The sequence below is a fragment of the Rhopalosiphum padi genome, chromosome 4 (genome assembly GCF_020882245.1).
Source record: "Rhopalosiphum padi isolate XX-2018 chromosome 4, ASM2088224v1, whole genome shotgun sequence".
Taxonomy (NCBI): domain Eukaryota; kingdom Metazoa; phylum Arthropoda; class Insecta; order Hemiptera; family Aphididae; genus Rhopalosiphum; species Rhopalosiphum padi.
In genome coordinates this window covers 52,293,507-52,317,026 of record NC_083600.1, presented here as the reverse complement: position 1 = coordinate 52,317,026, position 23,520 = coordinate 52,293,507, and the positions used below count along the sequence as shown (strand labels likewise).

At 28.8% G+C, this 23,520-nt stretch overlaps 1 protein-coding gene across 9 annotated transcripts in view; it reads left to right on the top strand.

Moving 5' to 3' along the window:
• Positions 1-23,520, top strand: part of LOC132929312 (cardioacceleratory peptide receptor) — a 207,399-nt gene that overhangs the window by 144,687 nt on the left and 39,192 nt on the right. For 7 of the 9 annotated variants that reach the window (XM_060994579.1, XM_060994580.1, XM_060994576.1 and 4 more), the window contains one exon: positions 8,183-8,238. The gene's annotated coding sequence lies outside the window, so the exon portion shown is untranslated. Of the gene's footprint in view, positions 1-8,182; positions 8,239-20,109; positions 20,225-23,520 lie in introns of all 9 variants that reach the window. The other 2 variants (XM_060994581.1, XM_060994578.1) reach the window with 1 other exon arrangement.

Below are 23,520 nucleotides of genomic sequence, written 5' to 3'. Positions count from 1 at the left end.
ACACCTAAAATAACACGTTAAATCCTTATGATGATTACGATCTTCTTAATAGAAAAAGATTTTAAGCCGCACAAAAAAAAAAATAACAAATGCTATACACAATGTCAGCAGGGAAAATATGATTCTATTGAAATACACTGTAAAACAAACATTATTATTATTGTCAACTGTACATAAAAACAACTTCAGCGCACGCCTGTGCATGTTTAAAACACAGTTATAAAATATGGTAGTCGGTAGGCAGAAAAAGATATATATAAGTACTTACACCCCGATTGTTTGACATAACAAAACAAATCATTATATTAAATTGGCTTACATATTATTTTATTTGTCATTTTGTATTTATATATTTTTAATATTTTCTCTGATAAACATTTATTTATTTTATTTTTTATTTTCAAGTTACAAAAACATTTTAAATACAAAATATTTTAGTGAAAATGAGTACCTTCTTTAAGCAAAGCTTGCGTTGAAGGAAGAGAGTACTTACATAATGTTTACTTATAATATTTATTTATTTATCTCTACCTAATATTATTACATGGATATCAACACCCGATTATTATAATTTAGCGAATCTAAAGTGAATTTATGTGAATCATTGTTATTTAATAATATATATTATTTTCCTGCATAATATTAATATATAGAAAATAAAAATGTTTGGGGGCAGTTTTATGCAGTGGCGGCGGAATCAATATACATTATTTATTCATCGCGTGATATATCTTCAAATTGAATTAATACGTATACGACGGTGTATTTGAATCACGTACGAAACGGAATAACTTATTCTCTCGTTGAGCTCGACGGCTTATACATTAGACTCAGGATAGTGTCGTATAAGATACTCTTCAAATACCGCGGGCGGATAAACCTAATAATCATAAAATTACGTGTTTCTATGCAAATCAACTATGATAATGACTATTATGTAGGTATGATAAGTAATGATAATGCAGCTGCAGTCACCGATGTGATATGATTTATGATATAAAGATTGACGTTTTAATGTAATTAGTATATGACATACTATCTAATGATAATAATGCACTACGATGTACATGATGATGTTATAATATTATATCTATATTGCTACGGGTTCACATAAAATGCAATATCACATATTATATATAAATACTACCTTATGTCTTATTTTGTATACGAGATGCACATCTGTGCGAAGTGTAATCCACGATATTGTTTTGGAATTGTTTGTTGGGTCTATCTAGTAGGTACAACAATGAATTATTATTTAAACTCAATGGCTGAAAAAGTTATATAATTTAGCCTGTCAACTATTATATGACATTTTTTTTTCTTTAGAAGATTGGGCTAATTTGTTTTTAAAATGCTGTATGATAATTTTCACCTAACTTTTAGTTAAATAAACAACTTATTTTCTGTGGACTAAGCGGTTTAAATTTATTATACTGTAATAAAAATAATATTCTCTTCCCTCTTTACCACTTCAAATAAGGGCGCGTGTAACATATATGATTCTATAAAATATTGTGCCTACGATCTGCGTACCTATAATAATATACAATATTAAAAAATATATAAACCCATGCAGAGACAAGATATCGATCAGCTGCAAAAACAGTAATCGATAAATCGTATTATACACTTATATCTACATATGATATTAAAATATGTATTTGTAAAACTTCGTATTATACCATTATTGAAACTAAACGTTTATAAATAGGCGACGGGTTACTTGTGGTTAGACTTCCGTTTCGGTCGTTTCGGACATATTTTATTATATATTATATACGAGTACGTCATCTGCATCATCGTTATAATATTATTATTTTATTTATGGTATTCCATATCTTTTGATCTACAATAATGGTAATACGTTAACGTCCTTAAACGAGCACAAGTGTACAATAATAATATAGTGTTATGGTCGCGCCCCGAACGTCGGCAGCGGCGGCAATGTACGTAATATATGGCACGAACCCAAACCGATGTACTGACTATGCGTACCTGTACATACGTATAATAGTCGTTTCGCATACCGCCACGGCGAATCGATATATTAATAATATTAAATATATTCCCTGCAGGCTCGTAAAAAAGCCTCATTATCGTCCACTAACCCCTCCTCTCAAAACTATATTTCGAAAAAATAATTTTAAATATTTACATGCGCATATACCATTTTAAAACATACTGTTTACTACTGATTTCCCTCAAAAAAAAAAAAAGGATGATACTTTGCACATTTTTTTGTATTAGAATCATGTTCATTTTATATTGCTGATATTATGAATTGTATTTAATATACATATTGCTTATAATTTATAACATTATATCCATTGTATTTCATATTATCATTATATTTTGCTTAAATAGTTATGTTTAGGCTTACCTATGCCTGAACTATTGTGTACTGTATTGTATTGTTTTGTATTGTCTTATACTGTATTTATAGCACTAACAGTTGATCATCTTATAACGTTGACTAAACATAATAATTATTAATGGATACGCACACAGTATAATATTTCTATAAACTGTATTACATAAACAATTTTAACCTCCTACCACAAGTTTTAAATATATCGATTATCTAGTTTACCTATTTAAAATAAAATAAAAACTTAAACATGTTGAATAGAACAAAAGTTATTTCTTATCTATTTCCAGATATTTTAAATGGCTACTACCCGTATTATACAGATTGATACTTAACTCCTTGACGTGTACATCAATTATATTGCGAGATATTAGTCACGCTGATAATATTACTATATTTTGTTGATTCGGAGGTGCTAAAACGTCGAAACATTTTATCAGCCGTGCAAATACTAGTTGTTACGGAATACGACTTTGCAATGCGTTAACAAACGACATGAACGAACGCAATTTTTATTAAAAACGTGTCAACGTCGAAGCCCATTCGATTACATAACAGCGTAGCAGATCTGGAATCCTAGATATAGGACGGTGTATACATTTTGTATCAAACATATTATTATTGCACTGGTTTTCGTGCTTAGATTAACGAATCGTATTTTTATATTTAATGGCTTTATGACCTACTACAGAGCAATTACAATATAATATACAAATATTATAGAAACCACGATTTGATAAGTGATGACAGCTGCCGCAAGTAGCAGTTAATGAATTTACAACACATAATTAATAGTTGTTTTACTATCAAGTAGGTACTTAAAAAAAAAAACTTTGAATTTTTATTCGCATTTTTATGGAGTATGGTAAATATGTGTAATATAATTGAAATATATCTGGGAGTAAGTAGATATTATACTATAGGAAACATTTTATAACTCACATTAAAACGCGATGATTGTCTTTAATGCTGTTCTCAAATTAGGTATAGACATTTGGTGCAAAAATCTAATTAAAAATGTTAAATATAACCAGAGCTATAGTATTGATCGACTTTTCAATTCTAAATTGACGTTTAGACAGTATAAATACTGAACCAAAACAAATAACAGCTCTAAACCATAAATAACAAATAGGTATGTCATAAATCTAAAATGTTTTCTCTACAATCGGGATTATTTTAAAATACAATTTAAAACAAATACAAAATGTAAAAAATATATTAAATATAAATAGTGATTATGTTAATTTTGTTGAATGATTAAACGATTCATGTATTATTGACAAGTCATCATTTTAATATTATGAATTATTGATGCAATTGAAAATCAACCTTATTATTTACAGAAACTTTTTAAAAATAACAAATTTATACTTACCAATGCTGAACTAAAATATTTCTTTAAATAATTAAATGATAATAATAGCCTAACCTGACCGAAATGAGTTTGAAAAATCAGTTACAAAAATAATTTACTGGATACTTTAAATTTGATGTTTGATATTTAATTTATTTTCTTAATGCAATAATTCGTTCATTTTAGATAAACGGAAGTAGAATACTCGAAATACGACTAAAGAAAAAGTAGTATCGCGAATCGCGATAGTCGTTAGGTTACTATTAACACGATTCGTGATTATCATAATATTTATATTTAACATATTTTTATAAGCACTAGCATGTGAATTAAACAACAGAAAGTTACAATAATATTTTTCGATTTTTCTTTCACAAGAAATGTAAATTTTCATATTCTATTTTCATCGGTAAAATACAATGAAGAGAATTTTAATCTGCTAAACTTTGAAAGGTGAAATAATACGAGGTAATGCTATATAATATATGTCGACGTTTAACCTTTTTAATGCATCAATATGGCCTCGTTTTTGTAAGTCAAAAGACCCGTCACGTTTTGCTGACTATAATGATTATTATAATTATAATAATTTTTTTATTCAATAATACATGTGGACATATTGTTAAAATTGTACAACTGTTGCGTGCAATGATATTTAGTTTTACTTTTGTATGCATGTAATTAATTATATTTTTAGTTTACTTTTAACGCAGGCATTCACAAGTCACAGCCTATACATACGTATACTATTATATAGTAAAGCCGTTTCTGATTTTAAAATATTCAGTTTTCCTCTATCGAGTAAATTATATTTGGAATTTATTAACGAATTTTACAGGAAGGTCACATATTTTAATAATCGATTTACGTAACATTCGATGTATATTGTATGTTTCATTACAGTAAACGTATACTCATAGAACTTAAAGCTGTCGAAAGCATATAATTCACACGCTATTACAGTACCAATGCTCTATAGTCTATATCTAAGTGTACACCTGTTGCGTTGAGCACGTGGATAGTTCCTCAACGTTTATAACTATCATAAATATTATTTCAGATGCTTACAATTCGTTACGTTGTATACGCCGATTACAATATAACATATAATATTATATTATAACGTAATATATTTAAGAAAGTTTATAAGTTTCCGCGGTGAATTCTCTTCGAAAAACACTGATACCTAGTGTACCTACTCATTATTATTGTTTATTAGAAAACGTGTTTTTATTTCATAGTCATCGGTTTAAAATAATCGGTTAAAAATATATTTTATGTGCATAACGAAAATCACAAACTTAATTTACAAATTTCATCCGTGATATCACCCGCGTATTGAAATCATTTAGAAATAAAACAGCGCGCCATTTATCGTCCGTCGTGGTGAGCATGTATATAGCATAATCGATGGTTAAAACGTTTTATGGTAATGTATATCAAACAAATGCTATCGAGTCTTGAGAAAATAATAGTGTGTGTATGTGCACGTATTATTATACGCCATTAGGCGAGGACAAGTTCTCTGGCGATTGTCCAAGTTATCAATTAACCCGATCTCCGGGTAATATATGCTCTATTAGGCCAACATAAACTCTCCCCCATTTCGTGCAGAGATCCATCTGCAATCGGCTGTATCACGCGCGTGAGGAGAAGAAAAACAATCGGAAAACGTTTTGCGTGCGTACAGCTGGGATTTAACGTAGCTAACATATAATATATAACGTCATGATAAAAAAAAAAATGATAATAAAAACAAATATTCGTGTAAAATCGCAGGATAACGAACAGAAAATAAAAAACCGTTTCGTTTATCCAAATTTTATGTGGAGAACGACGAATCATAAAAAATAACATATAGATCGGCAAAATAGTGAGCCGCATTAATATCGTATTTATTTTACAGAGTCATTCACCAAAAATGTTTACTTTTCACTTTCCTTTTATATTCTACGATAATGCAATTATTGAAAATTAGACTATCGTGTGGAGATAAACATTTCTACTTTTAAAATTTCATCCCTCTCATCTAGTATAAATTATTTAACAAATAATTTTTAAGAAAGTGTTAACTCAAAATAAAAGTTCAAACAAACACGTTTTGAGCTATTTGATTTTGTATACTATATGGATAATTGGTCAATAATATTGGGTTTTGAAAAAAGGGTGCTATAATCATAATAATTTTAAATTTTATTTATTTACATTAATCAATCAATATTTAAAATTTATAAAAATGTTTCAAAAATAATAAATTCTAAATCCAATAATGCACTACTTATTCTATAATTTTTTATTATAAAGTCATTTTTAAAAACTATATTATTTTAAATATAAACATTTTAACAAATAGAAAACTATTTGTATGAATTTTTAATTATGCATATCAACATTAAAAAAAAAAAATACCCACTAAATATTTTACAGTAAAAAGAGGGATTTTCATTTCAAAAACAAAAGTTTGTACCACCGTCGTCCAACACAGGATATTCCTCAAGTAGTACAAAGAAATCTCAATAATTTTACGATACGATGGTCTTTTAATCATATTTAAAAAGTCCAAAAATCAGAATTTAAATACACTTATAATTAAATGAAAAAAAATGATTATAAGCATGCTTGGCAAGTCACTCTGTATATATTATTTATTTAGCAAAAAAACATTTGTAATCGTTTTCGGCAGTAATCGCCGTGATACCTGACTGTTTGGGTCCTCATACTAATAAGTAATAGGGCCGACATAAGTCTACGTTAAATACTATGATTAGTATATAATAATAGTATAAATATTTACGAAACATCAACTGTGGTACTCCGCGTGAGATTAACATTATACAGAACATATATGTAATAGCCGATTAATTATCATTGGAATACTAAATAATATTATAGGGGAGCGACTTTTTTACACGAACAAAGTGTACAGCTGTGCAGTTTTTTTTAGAACATCAACTTAAAAAAATAACGTTTAAAAACGCGTCGACTTAATGATAAAAATGATCAACGAGTTTATATTACAGTAAGCGCCTTATAATCTGTCGTAACGATAACATTAGTAAATATCTACACGTAAACATATAATACATAGAGTTGTACCTATAAAATATAATATATTATGTTATAACGCGATCGCACTTGCTCTCGCAGTAGAGGATTGAAAAAAAATTCTTTCCTGAACGGCTTAACAATTAATGTTGCCGCGGCGTGCGTATTAAAAAACATTAGGTATGTAACATTAGGTACTTGCGCCTTGAACCTCTCCCCTACCGATTTCTGCTAACTATATAGGCATCGACCTTATCCGAATAAAGCAATTTGCACAAACATAATATCAAAAAGCGTTCACGCGCACGTAATAATTGCAACAGGTTAATATTCTACTTTAAATTATTATTATGAATATTGCCACAAAGAGTGTATTTTAATATAACGCCGAACTGTGTACATCAATTTATTAAATCCTACCATACGATTCCTTCGATTAATAATTATCTACATATCGAAGTATGATAGTATAATATATAGTTCATTATATGTATATGATCATAAGGCGTATACATTTTTAATCGCCACGTATAACGACTATTATAGCTATCTCGTATCGTCAATTAACAAAATATTATTTTAAAAGACAGTATAATATATACTGGGTATTCAATTAAAGTTTGTAATACATTATAAGTGACACTATTTTAAAATTAAATTATTTTACTACAAATTAAATAATTTATCATTAAAACGTTTCAATTTTTATAAATTAACATAATTAATTAAACTCAAAAACTATGCAGTGAAGTGTTAATAAGAATGGACGTTAAAATACATTTTAATTTTGATCTTCTAAAAGATTAAAAAAAAATGTCTAAAAAAGTGACTTGTAATAGAGAACGCTCACTTTATGACACCGACCGTTTAAATGTCATATGTCGATTAAAAAAAACATATGTAAATATATTTATACGCGCTATTAAATCCTACGTGCTACGTGGGGACAAATACTGCATAATAATAAACCGTGTGATTTTTAAGATTAAATCGTATTTATCTATAAATTCGGGAGGTTTCACGACAAAAAAAATGATCGAAATCTATTTAATCTTTTATTTATTTTACTGACAAATAATGTATAATGTATCAGGTATTTAATGTAAATGATGCTTGGAAAAATACATAAAAAAGGCGGCCACGGGAAAAAAAATAATGCAATATATATATGTATATTATACACAATAAACATGTATGTGTAATTCGTACAAAGTTTAAGTTAATGGTGATAAATTTGTCCAATACAAAAATAAAAACTATTATAAAATATAATATTTACCGATAAAAATAAACTGAAATTCCAGTGACATCGCCGCACAGTTCATAGATTTAAATTATTTTCATATATTTATTACATTTACACTAACGTTTTCAATAACAATTATGTAACTAAAAATCATTGATTTCAGATTCCAAAAGCTACAGAAATAAACAATATTCAAGAATCGAAGCATTGCAAAAAAAGGTAATTTTTTTTTTTAATACGTAAGAAGAAATAATAATCTTTTTATTAAATAGAATTCGATACAACATCAATTACTTTTTATAACATAATAGTAAAATCATATTATAAATAAATACATTTGATTTGATTTTGATTAATCGTTTAGTTGTACTCTCATAGAATAAGAGAGATGATTACAATATTTAAAACAGAGAAGAATGATAATATTAAAAATGTGTTACCCTTACTAGTTTCCTATTTTACGCACATTATACCTGAAAGATATATTTAAAGGAACGTAAGTAATATTCCCAACACTTGTGAAGATTATCTGTATAAAATTAAATATTATTATTATATATTATTACGGGCTACACATGTTCGCACGACTTTCGCATACGTTTGCATAATTTAACGTTCCTTACATAATATCACAACATCAAGTGAAAAGCTTAGTGTCTCATCTTCAATTGCGTTAAACATACTTTTATATTACATATTCTACGTAAATGATTACAAGCAATATAAGTTTGAGTCCTTGAAAATAATTATAGTAGAATTTATGAAAAAACACAATATACGGTTGAGTTGCGATAACTTAAACATCATTAAGTGGTCCAAAGTACTTATAAGTTATATTTGAGGTATTTAATTCAAAAAATACATAAGTAGAATTTACTTTTATTCTTCTCGAAATTCTAGTTATTGAGACTCGACTGGGTATGTTGAGTGATTTACTAGATAAACTCTTTAAAAAAAAAACAGAAGTTTGTATCTCTACAGGACGTTTATTAAGTACAAAAAATCCCAAGAATTAGAAATATAGTTTTTAGGTGTATCTAAGATTTATAAAAATCATAATTTGAATAACTGAATGGAAAAGAAAAAGAGGGAGAGCATTATTGGTGATTCACCCCATATGTATAATATATTCAACCTGTAAACTTCAATGATACGAGAGATAAGGCAATGTAATAATAGGTATAATAAAATAATAATTATTATAAGTACCTATTATATGCATTTAAGTAACATGTGAAAAAAATATGCTAAAAAGCACCCTTGCACGCATTCTTGTTACTATATGATAAATGTTATTGTGATTATATTATACTCTATCCCTCTTGGAATTTTATTTTACGAAAATGACCGAATAAAATCTGCTTTGCTGTGTAACAACGATTCGATTATTAACGTTGACAACGTTTTCTCATTATACGGTGGTTATAAAACAACCATTTTTGTTTAAAGAAAACTTTCCGGCGCATAGAAGTTATGACGAAAAAATAATTCAAGTATAAACGTTATATGTATATATATTTACAGTGTAGAAGTGTTTTGAGAAAATGTACATTTTTTGATTTTTTTTTTTTTTAGAGAGAGGGAAAGAGATCTTTAAACGATTATTGCAGCTCGCATTCAGTAAAGTTTGCTTACACCATGATTATTAAATTTTTTTTTTATTGTTATTATTCGTCCGTACAAAAAGCCGTTCCATAAATGATAATAATGACTATAGCGTCCGCGGTTTTTAGGTTATATTATTATTTCTCTTTTTCTTCTTTACACGCATCTTCTTTATGTGATTTGACTGCCGCCCACAAATTTTATGTCAATAGTTTTTTTCCGTTTTTATTATTATTATTTTATTCGGGAACCATTGCTCTAGAGTCCGAGAAATCTCGTCATCTCTTTTTTATTGGTAAAATTGGAAGGGTTCCTGGAAATAAACATAAACTCTCTTACATTCACTGCACATGCTTTATACATATATGTATATAATGCGTATAATATAATATAGTCTTAAGGGTAAACCAAAATGAAATTGGATATTAAAATCAGACAACTCGGAAACCCGATAGCAAGTATTCAAGATCCATAAAGGAATAACTTACAATATTCTTGGTACCAAAAATAAATTATACAAATAATTATATTTTCTGAAAACTATACAGTATACATATAGTATTATAATATATTCAATCTATATTTTAGGAGAAAAAATATAATTTTAATGATTAACGAACTAAACGTTCAAGACTTAAGTATACTATATTATAGATATTATAGTATTATTTAGATTTAATGTCTACAAAGATGGATATTTTCCGATTAAGTTCAAAAATTTTCAAATTTATATTTAAGTGGTGCGCTAATGTTGGTATTAAAATTATATTAATAATTGGCTGTTTGAGTTATATTTTTTCAATGCATTGTTCTTTAGCTACTCTAATTTAGAAGTGAACGTAGGATTTCATTGTATTTATGTTTTCTGTGCTTTATTTAATTGGTTATTATGACATGTGAATCGAGTTATGATTTATTTTTGACACAGATAATGGAAAGGAGACGCATTACGCCACTGCTTCTAAAATTAATAATTATACTTAAACTTATCTTCAATAATATCGTTTTATTAAGCCTGCACTAGAGTCAATAACATTACATTTAACAGTACACAAGTAATACGTATAGCAGAAAAGTTGATATCAATCAGTTGTATATTATTTTATTATTTGCATAATATTATTATACTATTATTCAATAGTACTAATAAATAAATAATAAAATTATTATAGTATCAATACAATAATACGCCAGTGAACTGTAGTATATCTAATTAAATTAACTGAAATACGAGAATACTTATTTCTAAACTACGTCTAAATAATAACTTGTCTTTTATCACAAAGTATATTGAAGTATATTATTTATATTTCATGCATTATGCGACGTTACCTTCGTTTAATCAAAATTATAATTCATGCAAGCGCGTTTTGATCTTTCACTGAGACGTTTTAATTTATGCATTTGATTCAGGTTCTATTAGATTTCGTCAAGCTACATGAAATAATATTTTCGCAAATACGTGCAATAGACTACTATTCAGGCGTTCAATCTTGATTTGCCATAATCTACACGTATATGGACTACTGACCGCGAATAGTATAATTTATATACTTTACTGGTTACTGTCTGTGACATAGATATGTATTCAAATTATGCCTCTGATCGTCGAAATTTATAATATTAGATACTGATACTATAGATTTGTATAAAGACTGTGCCCTGCTATGTTGTCAAACAATTTTCATTTTAAATATTTTTTTTTTTTAGAAATTTGGTTAAAAGACGTAGGCTGCAGTTATACTACCAGATTTTATCAGAGCATTGTAATTTTAAAAACTATCTATTAAATAATAATTTTCTGCATTAAAACTATTGTATAGTAGTATAAATATTAATTTTAAAATCAACAAAGCGTTTAAATATAACATAATTTTGTTGGTGATCTCTAAAAATCATACTATAATGTCACTTTGTTACAATTTGCTTACACTTTTGTGCTTATTAAAATAAGTCTAGTAAAAGAGGTTAAATACAAAAGTTTGAAAAAAAATAAGGGGAATAGAATAACTAAGATAGTGCATTTTATAATATAATATTAAATAAAGTTAATAATTTTTAGAAATTTTACGATGACTAAAAATCTAGACCGAGAGAAGTATCAAGGCTTTGCGGTTACCAGTTATTTTTTCAGCTTGGTGTTATAGCACTTGCCACCCAGTTAATAGGTGCTTTATATAAAAGCTAACTCGACAGAGTTTACATCGAGGGTGTTCTACTTTGGATAATATTATAAAATAATTTGTACCTTAGATTTATAATTCTATAAATTAATTAAAAATCTATGCTTGATAAAAAAAAAATAATGATTGAAAAACTGACTATAAACCACTCAGAGTATTAAGTAAACCGTTTTGATATTTTGCTTTAAAAGAACAAATATTTTTTTTTATATATAACTATATAAGTTAAGAAAAAATTAAACAATAGTAAAAATGAATGTGTTCATCTAATAAAGAACAATAATTAGCAAAAATCTGAGTAAAAAAAATGTATACAGGATGAAATATAAAATTAAAGTTAATGACGAGGGGAAAAAATGGCGAGACACTCCGTATATATATTATGATATTATGTAAAGTATGTCGGTAGAATGATTTATTTTTTAAAATCAAAGTATTTCACATTAGGTAATTTCATATATTTATATAATCTCCCTTGTCCAATATTACCTATATATTTAACGGAAATATCGGAGTGACGATGATATATTATATAATCTCAAAATAATACTTTATTTATACGACAAACACGCGCATTTACACAACTATGGTATGATATATATTAGACTATGTTTGTATATAAAATCATTATGCTATTGAGGATCGCACAATATTAATCTCAAAACAGTTATATTTTAGAGAAGCCGTCAAATCACGTCGCGCGTATATAGTTGCGTACTATTCTTCAGGCAGCCGTCGTCATTAGTGCGTTTTACTGACTTTGTCGACACGACGCGAGTTCAAATCGAATTACTTGTAATAATAATAGCTGTAGCATACTATTATAGTAATAAAAGTGTTTACGGTAGCCGTACGAGCCACGGTGGCTGTATGAAGTCATTTTCGATTTATAATCTGCGTGTCGAAAACAAATAAAAGGCCGAACGCGCTACTGTGGATAATATACCTATACGCAGATAGACATGTTTTAGACAGACTGACAGAACTACTTGTAAAAAATATTTAATATAATGTGTGTGTGTGTGTGTGTGTGTGTGTGTTGTTGGATAGTATTGTATAATACTAATATTAATATTATTCTTAAGGTTCGGACGAATCAACTAAGAGTGTGTTTTTTAATTAATTTGTTTTTTAAATAGAGAAGCGGTATTAATCTAAATTACACTAAATGTACGACACATATAGTTTCACCGAGTTAAAAACAAAACATAAACGATTACATTGGTCTTGTTCACAGTTTACATACGAATAATATAATATTTAAAAAACATTGTATTTCCTATTTATTTATTTTTTAAACAAAGTTCTACATACGAGTACCTACATAATATATTATACGTTGATATCATTATTACGATTTTTCTATCGTTATTCGAAATTATTTGTTTAGTTCGAGCGCGATATAAAGCAAAATAGTTAGTTTCGAAAATATACACTTTGTACAAAATATACGTTACATTGTATGAATTCCTACTGTCTTTATAAGAGACTTATAAAGCGCGCGCTCAATAAACTAGACGTGAGTTGTATAGTGATGATGATTACCATATTACATATTATTATCGGAATACGAGAGTTGAACAAAAACATAATTAGATGTAATACTGTGCTCGTAATAACTGCGGTTATATTTAACAAGTACAAATAATAATATTATAACTAGCATAGGAATTTTTGTTTGTTAACGTTATAGTACATTGTACATTTGTTCTATACCGTACTTTTTAAAGCAAGATAGATAAGTAATTGATACGCATAACAATATACATCTCTATCCTTTGAATAGGATTCATTATCAATTCTGTATTAAAATTTATAAGTAATACATTTATTCAAATTATGCAAATTGTACGAATCACATCTCTGAAAATTCTAAGCGATTATCATATTTTTATAACTAAGCTGCAGTCTTTAAAATTGTATTACATTTCCGCAGCGGTACGTATAAATAAATAAAAAAAAAGTCATAAAATAGTTTATACATTTTCTTGGTGAAAGCTGTTACTTTTGATTCAGGACAATATGCTTATGATTTTTTTTTTATGCACATCTGTAATATCCTACAGTGAATTTTGGTAGTGAATTATCATTAAAAAAAAACCTTTAGTGCATAATATATTCGTAGAACAATGGAAAATTCAATTGTGTGTACATTTTAATTGAACGTCTTATAGTTCTAAAAATCAAACATTTTTCGCAATGGGCTTTATCGAATATTATTATATATTGATTAAAAAATCAAAACAGGTTAATATTTATCATTTTAACTTTAATATAATATGAGTAGTTATTTTAGATATTGTAGTACATGACATAACAATTTTCCATAACTTCGTTAAATTAATATTGTATAATATTTTTCTATGACATTTTTTTAAGCTTTGACCATCCAACAATATAAGAACATTATTTATAGTTGTAATAATATTATAGTTTACCTGTAAGCAGTGACGTAACAGTTGATATACATAAGTGAACAGATCACACACACACACACACACACACACACATACACACACACACACACACACACATATATATATAACATTTTATAGCTGGATTTTTCTCGGATGTTAATTTTTTACCGTCGTAACTTTAAGGGTTTCCTCTAAAAATTTAATAAACAATTTATTATTTTTCTCTAAGTGACTTTTGTGAGTTGAAGACAATATAATATGTATTTTCTAGTTTTCTTTTTCACCCTCTAACTTTAATAACTCGTACATTGTTAGTCTTACATTTAAATTTCTATATGTAAAACTATTCTGGAAAATTATAGTATAAAATATTAAAACAATATACAAATGTAGAAAAAAAAATGATTACAAATGAAAAATTTAAAATCTTAATAGTCGGGGATAAATTAAAAGTTTAAATTGATTCACGTACTATGAATTATTTTTTTTAGTAACCAAATATTACATTAAATCAAATATATTGTATCCCATATAAATTATACATTATAAAAAACAAAAATGTTGAGTGAAATGCACATTAATTTAATTTAGAGTTGCAGCCTGTAGTGACTTGCTACGTGATTAATGAGTAGTAAAATACGGTTTTAATACATTTTATTTATTGTGTACAAAACGTGTGATACATGCTTATCTATAAATAAAATACATTCCTTATTTAATTAAAATAATATATACACACTTATGATCTAATTACCAAACATTTATGATGAATGTTATAGAATTTCCTGTTTGGCTAAAACATCGAATATATACAATCTTAAATGTGAACGATAAAGTTATAGTATATTGCGCATGTGTATTCATGTAAGTTTGCACTCGAAGAGTGTTTTTAATTTGACAGATTTATCATTTTAGCATCACATCAGACTATTTGACAGCTTTTATTAACCACCCCTTTCAAAACCGAGTGAACTTATATTATTATTATTTTGTCAATAAATAGCAAACATATTTTATTAAAAAATGAATAAAATAACAAATATTATGGTTTAGTTTACAAAAATACAGCGAAATTCTATGTTTATGCACGATGCACACCGTATGAATACTTCAACTTTTTACATTCTGCAATGTAATTCTTCGGAAATTCTTTAACAAAAATATTTAGGTAATCTGGAAAAACTTTTAACACTCAAAATTGAAGTTTTGAAAAATAAATTTGAATAATAGCATTATTTTTAATGTATGGCGTTCGAAGTAAGTTTACCGCTATAGTCGATTAGTATCCGGTATACCACCCCCAGTATTTTTTTGGTTCACGTATTTTATTATGTAGTATTACTACTACGAAAGATAATGCGAAATTAAGTACTATCGTTATACCCACGTAATATTTTAGTTGTATTTCATTGGTGAAATAGTTGCATGGGTGTATTATACCAACAAATATTTGTATACATTCCATTACGCTGTCGAAATATTAACGTACAATGTTATAATAAAATAATCATTCGTGAAAATATGTTGAATAGAATTTAACGAAAAACGATCTGAATTCGAACAACGCGTTCTACATTTTGAGATGAAACTGACGAAAACAAAATAACGTTTTGCACAAACACTACACCCAAGTGTACCATATTAAATAAAACATGTACCTATTTTTATCTCAAAAGAAAATTTTTAGTTGGTGTTTATCAATTATAAATTATGCATAAATAAATGTTAAACGTATAATATAAAATCCACAAATTCTCTGTAAATTAAATGCAGCCGGAATAGCTTTGGTATAATAGATTTTAAAATTATACAACTTGACTTTTTTTTTGAAGCAGTACCTATCATGATATTATTATGTGATCAAACATTAAATTTCAATATTTATTTAAGTATTTTATTTTTATTATATGTAAAAGATTTTTCTGTCAATAATATCATAGGTGTAAAATGCTCTTCATTCGCCTATGATATTATATATTTGTTGTCGTGAAGTATTGGTTTTATACACTCAGCATTACCGGTCCCAATGTAATAACATTTATTATATATATCGTTCTACTTGTATTTCTATAGCCACTTCTTACATAAACGTATATTTATATTTGACCCTTAGTCCTGTCAGTGAGCAACAAAATAAAAGTGTGCAATCCGGATACAAATACACTCGGCACGAACAGATTATTGTTACGGTTTAGTTAGCTGGTCTTCTATATCATACATATTAAGTCATAGAATATATTATTACATTTATTATTGTTACATGGATACAATAAAATAATACTATTATAACAAAAACCACATCTATAGGAGTCTCCGCGCTCTGTGTATAAATATATTATACTATAGCCATGGACGTAGTGATTCATTTATTTGTATGTATAAAAATTAAATATATTACATAGTACTTAGGAACTCGGTACTTATATTACGATATTTCACATTATAGTTGTTCTCCGCGCGATAGTAAAATGGTAATAATAATAAATATAAGTTAATATATAATATGACCACGACCAAAGATCGGCGGTTTGCGCGACGGGTGGAGGAGGCGCGCGCACACGACGGGGCCGTAAATCATCGCGGAGAGAAAAAAAAATTCATACAATTTATACCGCTACCGCCGCGCTTTCACGGCCCATACGATAATCGCGCCGCGTAAAATATAATTCGAGTAATATCGAGATACGGCGGTCGAGACTGCTGCAGTATACACACCTGTAATATATAATAATATTATAATACGTTATATTATTATTATGATATCTGATCGAATAGTTGTTTTATGGTTGTTTTTTTTTTCAAACACAAGGTAACTCCGCGTGTATAATGCACAATAATAATATGTTAATACCTATAAACCTACGTTTAGACTAATTGATTTCGGGGCCATCTACCGCGCGCAGTCGAAATGTTCGACACGATTCTCCGACGTTGTTATTAATACTCGTAATATCGTAATAGATTATTGGGCGCAGTATTTGTTTTACGCGTGAAAACGGACGACCGCCCGCCGACGATTATTTATTACACACAAAACTACGCGTTGCGTCCTGCAGCCGCGGCATACCTACGCCGTCGCCGCCGCCATCAAACTCGCTCACCGACGATGGTACATTATGATGTGTCCGCAATATTATATATTTTGAAATATTATAATATATAATATGTATTGTATTTTTTACATAATATTACATATAGATACCTGACCCGACACACCTACACCTACCTATTTACCAATTGTATCTTTGTCCACGTACTATTACTTACCGTGTTTTACTATAACATAATATATATGGGCGGTGATAAACTCTCCCGGTCAATATTATATTATTATTATGTTTACCCGAACGAAATAGTATGTAAGCTCTACCGAATTTTCATAAGCTGTATTGCTACACTGAGACTGTGGTCATCATTATAATGTTTATTATTGTTTGTTTGTCCATAATATTATTGTACGATATAGTTAAAATTAAATGTACATTATGTCATTATTTGATTTAACAATGGGTTTTTTATTTTATTAATATTTCTTAATTATGGCTCACAGCTAAAGAAATACTACAGATGAAGTTATTATAGACTTGATAAAGGGTAGTACTCTAGCAGACCCGGGAGAGTTACATATTATGCCCTTCAGGTAGCACCAAAGTAAGCCTTGGAGAGTTTACAACCGCCCTAATATATTTATTTTTTCCCATAAAGGCGTACACGATCAACGCCGCTATACCTGCTTTCATGTGTACCACGTAACTAACTACGTAAATAAGTCAGTGACGGATTATATGAAAATAATTCGTCACGGGAAAACTATTTTACCGGCCTTCAAACTTGTTTCGTACTGTATGTTATCAGTGATTTTTTTTGGACATAAATGTATGCTTATTAGTTATTTTGAAGTCGTATAAAACACGTTACCCTATAATTAGTAGTTACTAGACAAAATGTACTTATTATAGTTACTTTGCGCTTAATAAAAACGGAATACAAATTAAATTTAAAAATAATGTACCTACGTATAGTTGTTATAGATTCTTATTTTATAAATAACTTTTATTTTTAATAATGTCAATGATGTCTTCTACATCAATATTATTCAATATATTTTACTTACATCTATAAGCAGGAATGCCTCTAATCATTATTATTTGTTTGCACAGACCACTGCTTAAAGTCTCCACATCCCACCAGCATGGTCACCACTGATACTAATATTGCTCATACACAACAACGCTATCAATGACAAATTAAATGCTCACGGATGGAATGTCCTTATTAAACTCTATTAAATGTAAACTATACATATTTTCAACACATTCATTTGGGCGATTTTGACCAAATATTAAATGATATCCAATTATATTAATTCTTTTATTTTCAATAACCAGTGATAATTCTATATACGAAAAAATATATTCATTTTTCGCGAAGAACAAATGTCCCTTTAAGCCCCTCTTTAAGATGTGAAATGCAAAAATTTAGATCCGAGTTGCACATCTTCGGGCATAAATCGTATAGGATAATCTATCAACTAAATTTCAGAACAACGAATTTAATATGCTATATGGATCAAATATACATTATACACGCACAAAAATCATTCCATTATATTAATATAAATATTTTCCTAAAAATTATTCGTAATCTACAAAGGTATTCTTTTTTCATACAATACATTATATTATAAATACCTCACTGACTGTTCATTATTGCCTCCCCCTAACCTCGCCATAACAACACTACAAATAACAGCCGTTTCAGATCGTTATGTCGAATATCAGAATATCTCGAATGATGTATACAAATTGAAATCGTGTGCGGTTCGTTTACCGCATACAGAGTTTACCGTTTTCTCTGATCGTTATTAATAGTCGAATTTGTTTCGCATATTATACATAATAATATTTATATTTCGTAACTGCACTATTATAAATTATAATATAGTTGTAAAAGTTAAAATAAAACAAATATTTATTGTGCACCACGCTGCAGTATTCGGCCAGCGATATTTACGTGTATACACGTTTGATAGGTCGATAAATCTTTGCTATGTTTTTTATTTTATTTAATTATTTTTTAGGACTTTGCATGCGCTGCTAATACTTTATACTGGGCAATCGTATAACGTGATTTAGTACACATTGCTTATCAGGAGACGGACGACGAGGACGTAACGTTGTTGGTTAAACTTTCACTTAATGTATATTATAAACATTTGAGATACTATCAAAACAATTATTTCGTTAACGCGTGAACGTTAACAAAAACACGAGTCGAAAATAATACGTTTCTAGCCGAGATTTTTTAGATAAATAAATCACACAGTAATAATAATAATACGTGGTCCATAGTGCGATTATATTTTAATTGCAACGATTCTCATAAGTCATAACAGCATAGGAATGGATATGTTTAATATATTATCTCAAAACTTCATACTCAATGTATTATATAGTGCACATAATACAATGAAAAGATCAAAGTTGTGACGAACATTTTACATTGATCGATGCATAGTTCTATGCAAACAAAAACAAATGTAAATAATTAAGTGAAATATTATTCTGATATAGCTGTTTCCAAGACTATAATGCTAAACTTAGTAACACTAATTACTTCTCAATAATAAAGTAGCGACTATTTAACTTTACAAAATGTATAAATAAATATAATTTTTCTGAACGAGTCATTACTACCTTCATATTACCACTCATAACAAATATTACGTGACAATTTATTATGCTTTTGTTTAAAGATTTGTTTAAATTTTAACCCATATTGCTATAAAACCTAAGTATAAGATAGTAATACTTCCCGATTTCCGTCAGGCTTTCAATAACGTTGATCACAAACCATCATAGTAATTCTCCTTTTCTTCGTTTCAGGTGTAACCACTGCAGTTGTAATGGTATAGCTTTTACCTTTCATCGAGATTACAGTAGGTCAGAATACTCGGGTTGAGATCACGCGTTACCGGAGCCCAATCAGGATTACCTCGAGGTGAGCCTGCTGGTAAAGCGCATATTTCCCTCTTCTATTTGCACTATCCATTAACGTTATTGTAAAAATGTTTTAATGCGTTACCGTCTTCGTGTTATCGCTAACGATCGATAATTGTTTTCGGCAATAAACTCTGTGGCGGTCTTTCAATGCCTGCAGGATGAGTTAGACAGGTCGGTTGTCTGGTTGAACAATTATGTTTGAGTTGAAATGTGGGAAAGTGTCTGGTATGATGTAGTTTAATATACGACAAAAACCGGTCTCGTTTACTTATGCCATCAATGGCATCACCTCTGAGTTACTTTATCTCAAAGAATACGTGGACATTATCGGTATTTTACTACCACTAAAAAGTATATTTTCATATTTGGGACAAATTGCGTTTCCAGGCCATTAAAACGCTTGGCTTTATGTGTATAGCCAGCGAGTTTGAACTTTCTTCGTCCTTAAAAGCTCTTTATTGTTTCATAATCAATTCTGTGTTAAATCAGTTTTGTGGGGTGATACTTGTACCACTTCGCATTGTGTTAAACTTTAAAGGGTCTAAAGGAAATTCTTAAGTTTTGTAGGCTTTATCTCATGCATCGATCATCCTTTACAACCACTATAGCAAGACAGCAGTATTTACGTAATCTTTCATACAGAATTGTGGCTGAAAATAGTTAAAAGTTTGATAAAATATCACCAATAACTTTTTCTTTATTGTGTGAAGTAGATTTAAGCGTTCCAAATCGTCTCATTAGTAAATGTTTCTCTGTACTGCAGGATCAATTAATTAAATAAAACAGTTATACCTATAAATCAAATTGTCATATTGCTTCCGGTCCGAATTCTCACGTGTTAATAAAATAGCTTACAATTATTTGTATTATTAATAACTTGTTAAAACAAAAGATATTTTACGTCTTACTTTATTGAGAAAACTTTTGACTGTTTTAACAATTTATAACGATTGAACGAATAAAAAAAAAAATCATTAATCAAATTAATTGCACAAATTAATGATAGCAAATAATATACAAAATATTACACATATCTGTACGCGCGTATTTTGTAATCTCATACAACTTTTTTTAACGTCGAAAATTTTAAAAATGTTACTTAGAGGTTGTCATTTTCATCCAGAACTCGGCTATTGTGGTTTTTTTTATTTCCACAATAATTCTTTTACAATTTATCTCAAAATTTTAACGCATTGATGAATAATATAATATATGTACGCAATACACATACTATGTATGTAGTTGATATTTCCGAAACTATATTTATATACGATATATTACATATAATAAAACATGCACATAAATTGTCGTTTATAATCGGTTTGGATCTTTTCGACATTTCTACACGCGAGTGGCTATTTCCCGACTCGACTTCCGGGTGGACACGAATACACGATAATATCATCGAATGAATATATAGGCAGTTGTATGCGAGTATATAGTATGTTTTATTATATATAAATGACTTACTGCAAACAAATAGATAGTACTAAAACGGCCGACGACAGATGAAATCGTATATTCGTATGAGAGACGAGAGTACATATACTAAATACTATTTAACGTTATATTTTTTCTCCCGTAGAATTACATATTATCCACGTACGACTTTACAAATTTACAACATCTCCATGTCATACGTAAACTGCAGTTGAACGGCTCCCCAATGGATAATAAAACTCAATTTATAGTAATAATGTCTGTCGATTAAAAACATTGACTAGCTACTATTATTATTATAAAATGTTTATACCTGAAGATATAAACTGTATAATTTTTTTTCTTCAAAAATTATACTCAGAACTTATCTCTCTATCTTTCTCTCATACACACTCCTTTTTTCCTCTGTCGTCACCGTGGAATTTAATAAAAAAAAAATAATAATAATAATGACCTAGTGTCGAAAAATATGATTATACCAATGAATATTCCATACGCGCGACAGCCCGTGTATATATAATAGGTGTACGCGTCAGCCGATTTCGCGGCTTTTTGTTTAATAGGCGTACTCGTGTTGTACGAGGAGAATGGTGACGAGGAAACAGAAGAGGGGGTTAGATATCGCTTGATTTATTGCGTCGGGAAATTCGCGAAATTCCGAAGACACCACTTTAAAAGCGGGATAGCCGTTTATGCATGTATATATACATATAAAAAAATAACCTCTAAAACAGCTTTTTTTATTATTGCCCGCCGGAATCCACTTCGGGCGCACAGGTATACACATGCGAATCGAACTTATAAATCATACTGACAATATTTTGAAATATCGCACCGACACTCTACAATTAAATAAGAGATCGTAAAATAAAAAACGCATTTAAGTATATACGTTATATATATATGTGTGTGTGTGTGTATGTATATACACACATTTATTATGTATATAATGTATGATATGTATCCGCTACGGTATATAACACGATTATCGCACATGCACATACATATATGTATATATATACGTATTTGTCACACACACACATACACGCACACGCAATATTATAATAATATCGTGTATTAGCCTCAGTACTTACGGCGGGTGCAGACTGATAGGTGTGGCGGTTTCTGAAAGGTGTACCTGAACCTATATAGTTTATCACCTTCTAATATCCTCATGGTGTTTTCGCATTTTTCCCCTATAACGGGAACGTACTATAATACGCCAAACCATTATTGCGCGGGGTACGCATATTATAATAATATTATAATAACGTTGCGATAATTAACGACGACGACTAGATGACGATTAACACGATGTATAAATCATTATGGCGTATTCACCGACGGCGGTCGCAGCACCGTAGTCCTTTACAAAGTATCGCCGATGTGAAAACGCGCAAAAAAATATCGTACCGCAATAATATATTACACGAAACAATTAATTTCATTGCACGTGTTAAATTAATGTTGATAATTTATAGTTGCGATCATCGAGGTGTAATGCCAAAAGGTATGAACAGCTCTTGAAATAAAAATAAAAAATTCAAATTAACACGATATAATGTAATGCGTATATGCGAATAGGTAGACACAATAGGTTTTTATATACACTACAACGCAATCGCATGTTTCTGTAGATATGTAAATTTTAAAATTTATATATAATTTTATTATATACCGTTGCAGACATAAAGGTTCTTTTGTAATCGTCCATAACAGTTTTCATCAACAATTTGTGTATTCATGGTACGATTTTATTTTTCTTCTTTTAACTGTCACCTGTGTTGTTAAACAACAAATATATTCTAATTGAATTGAAAAAAAAACGATTAGACAACATTTCGTGTAAAAAGT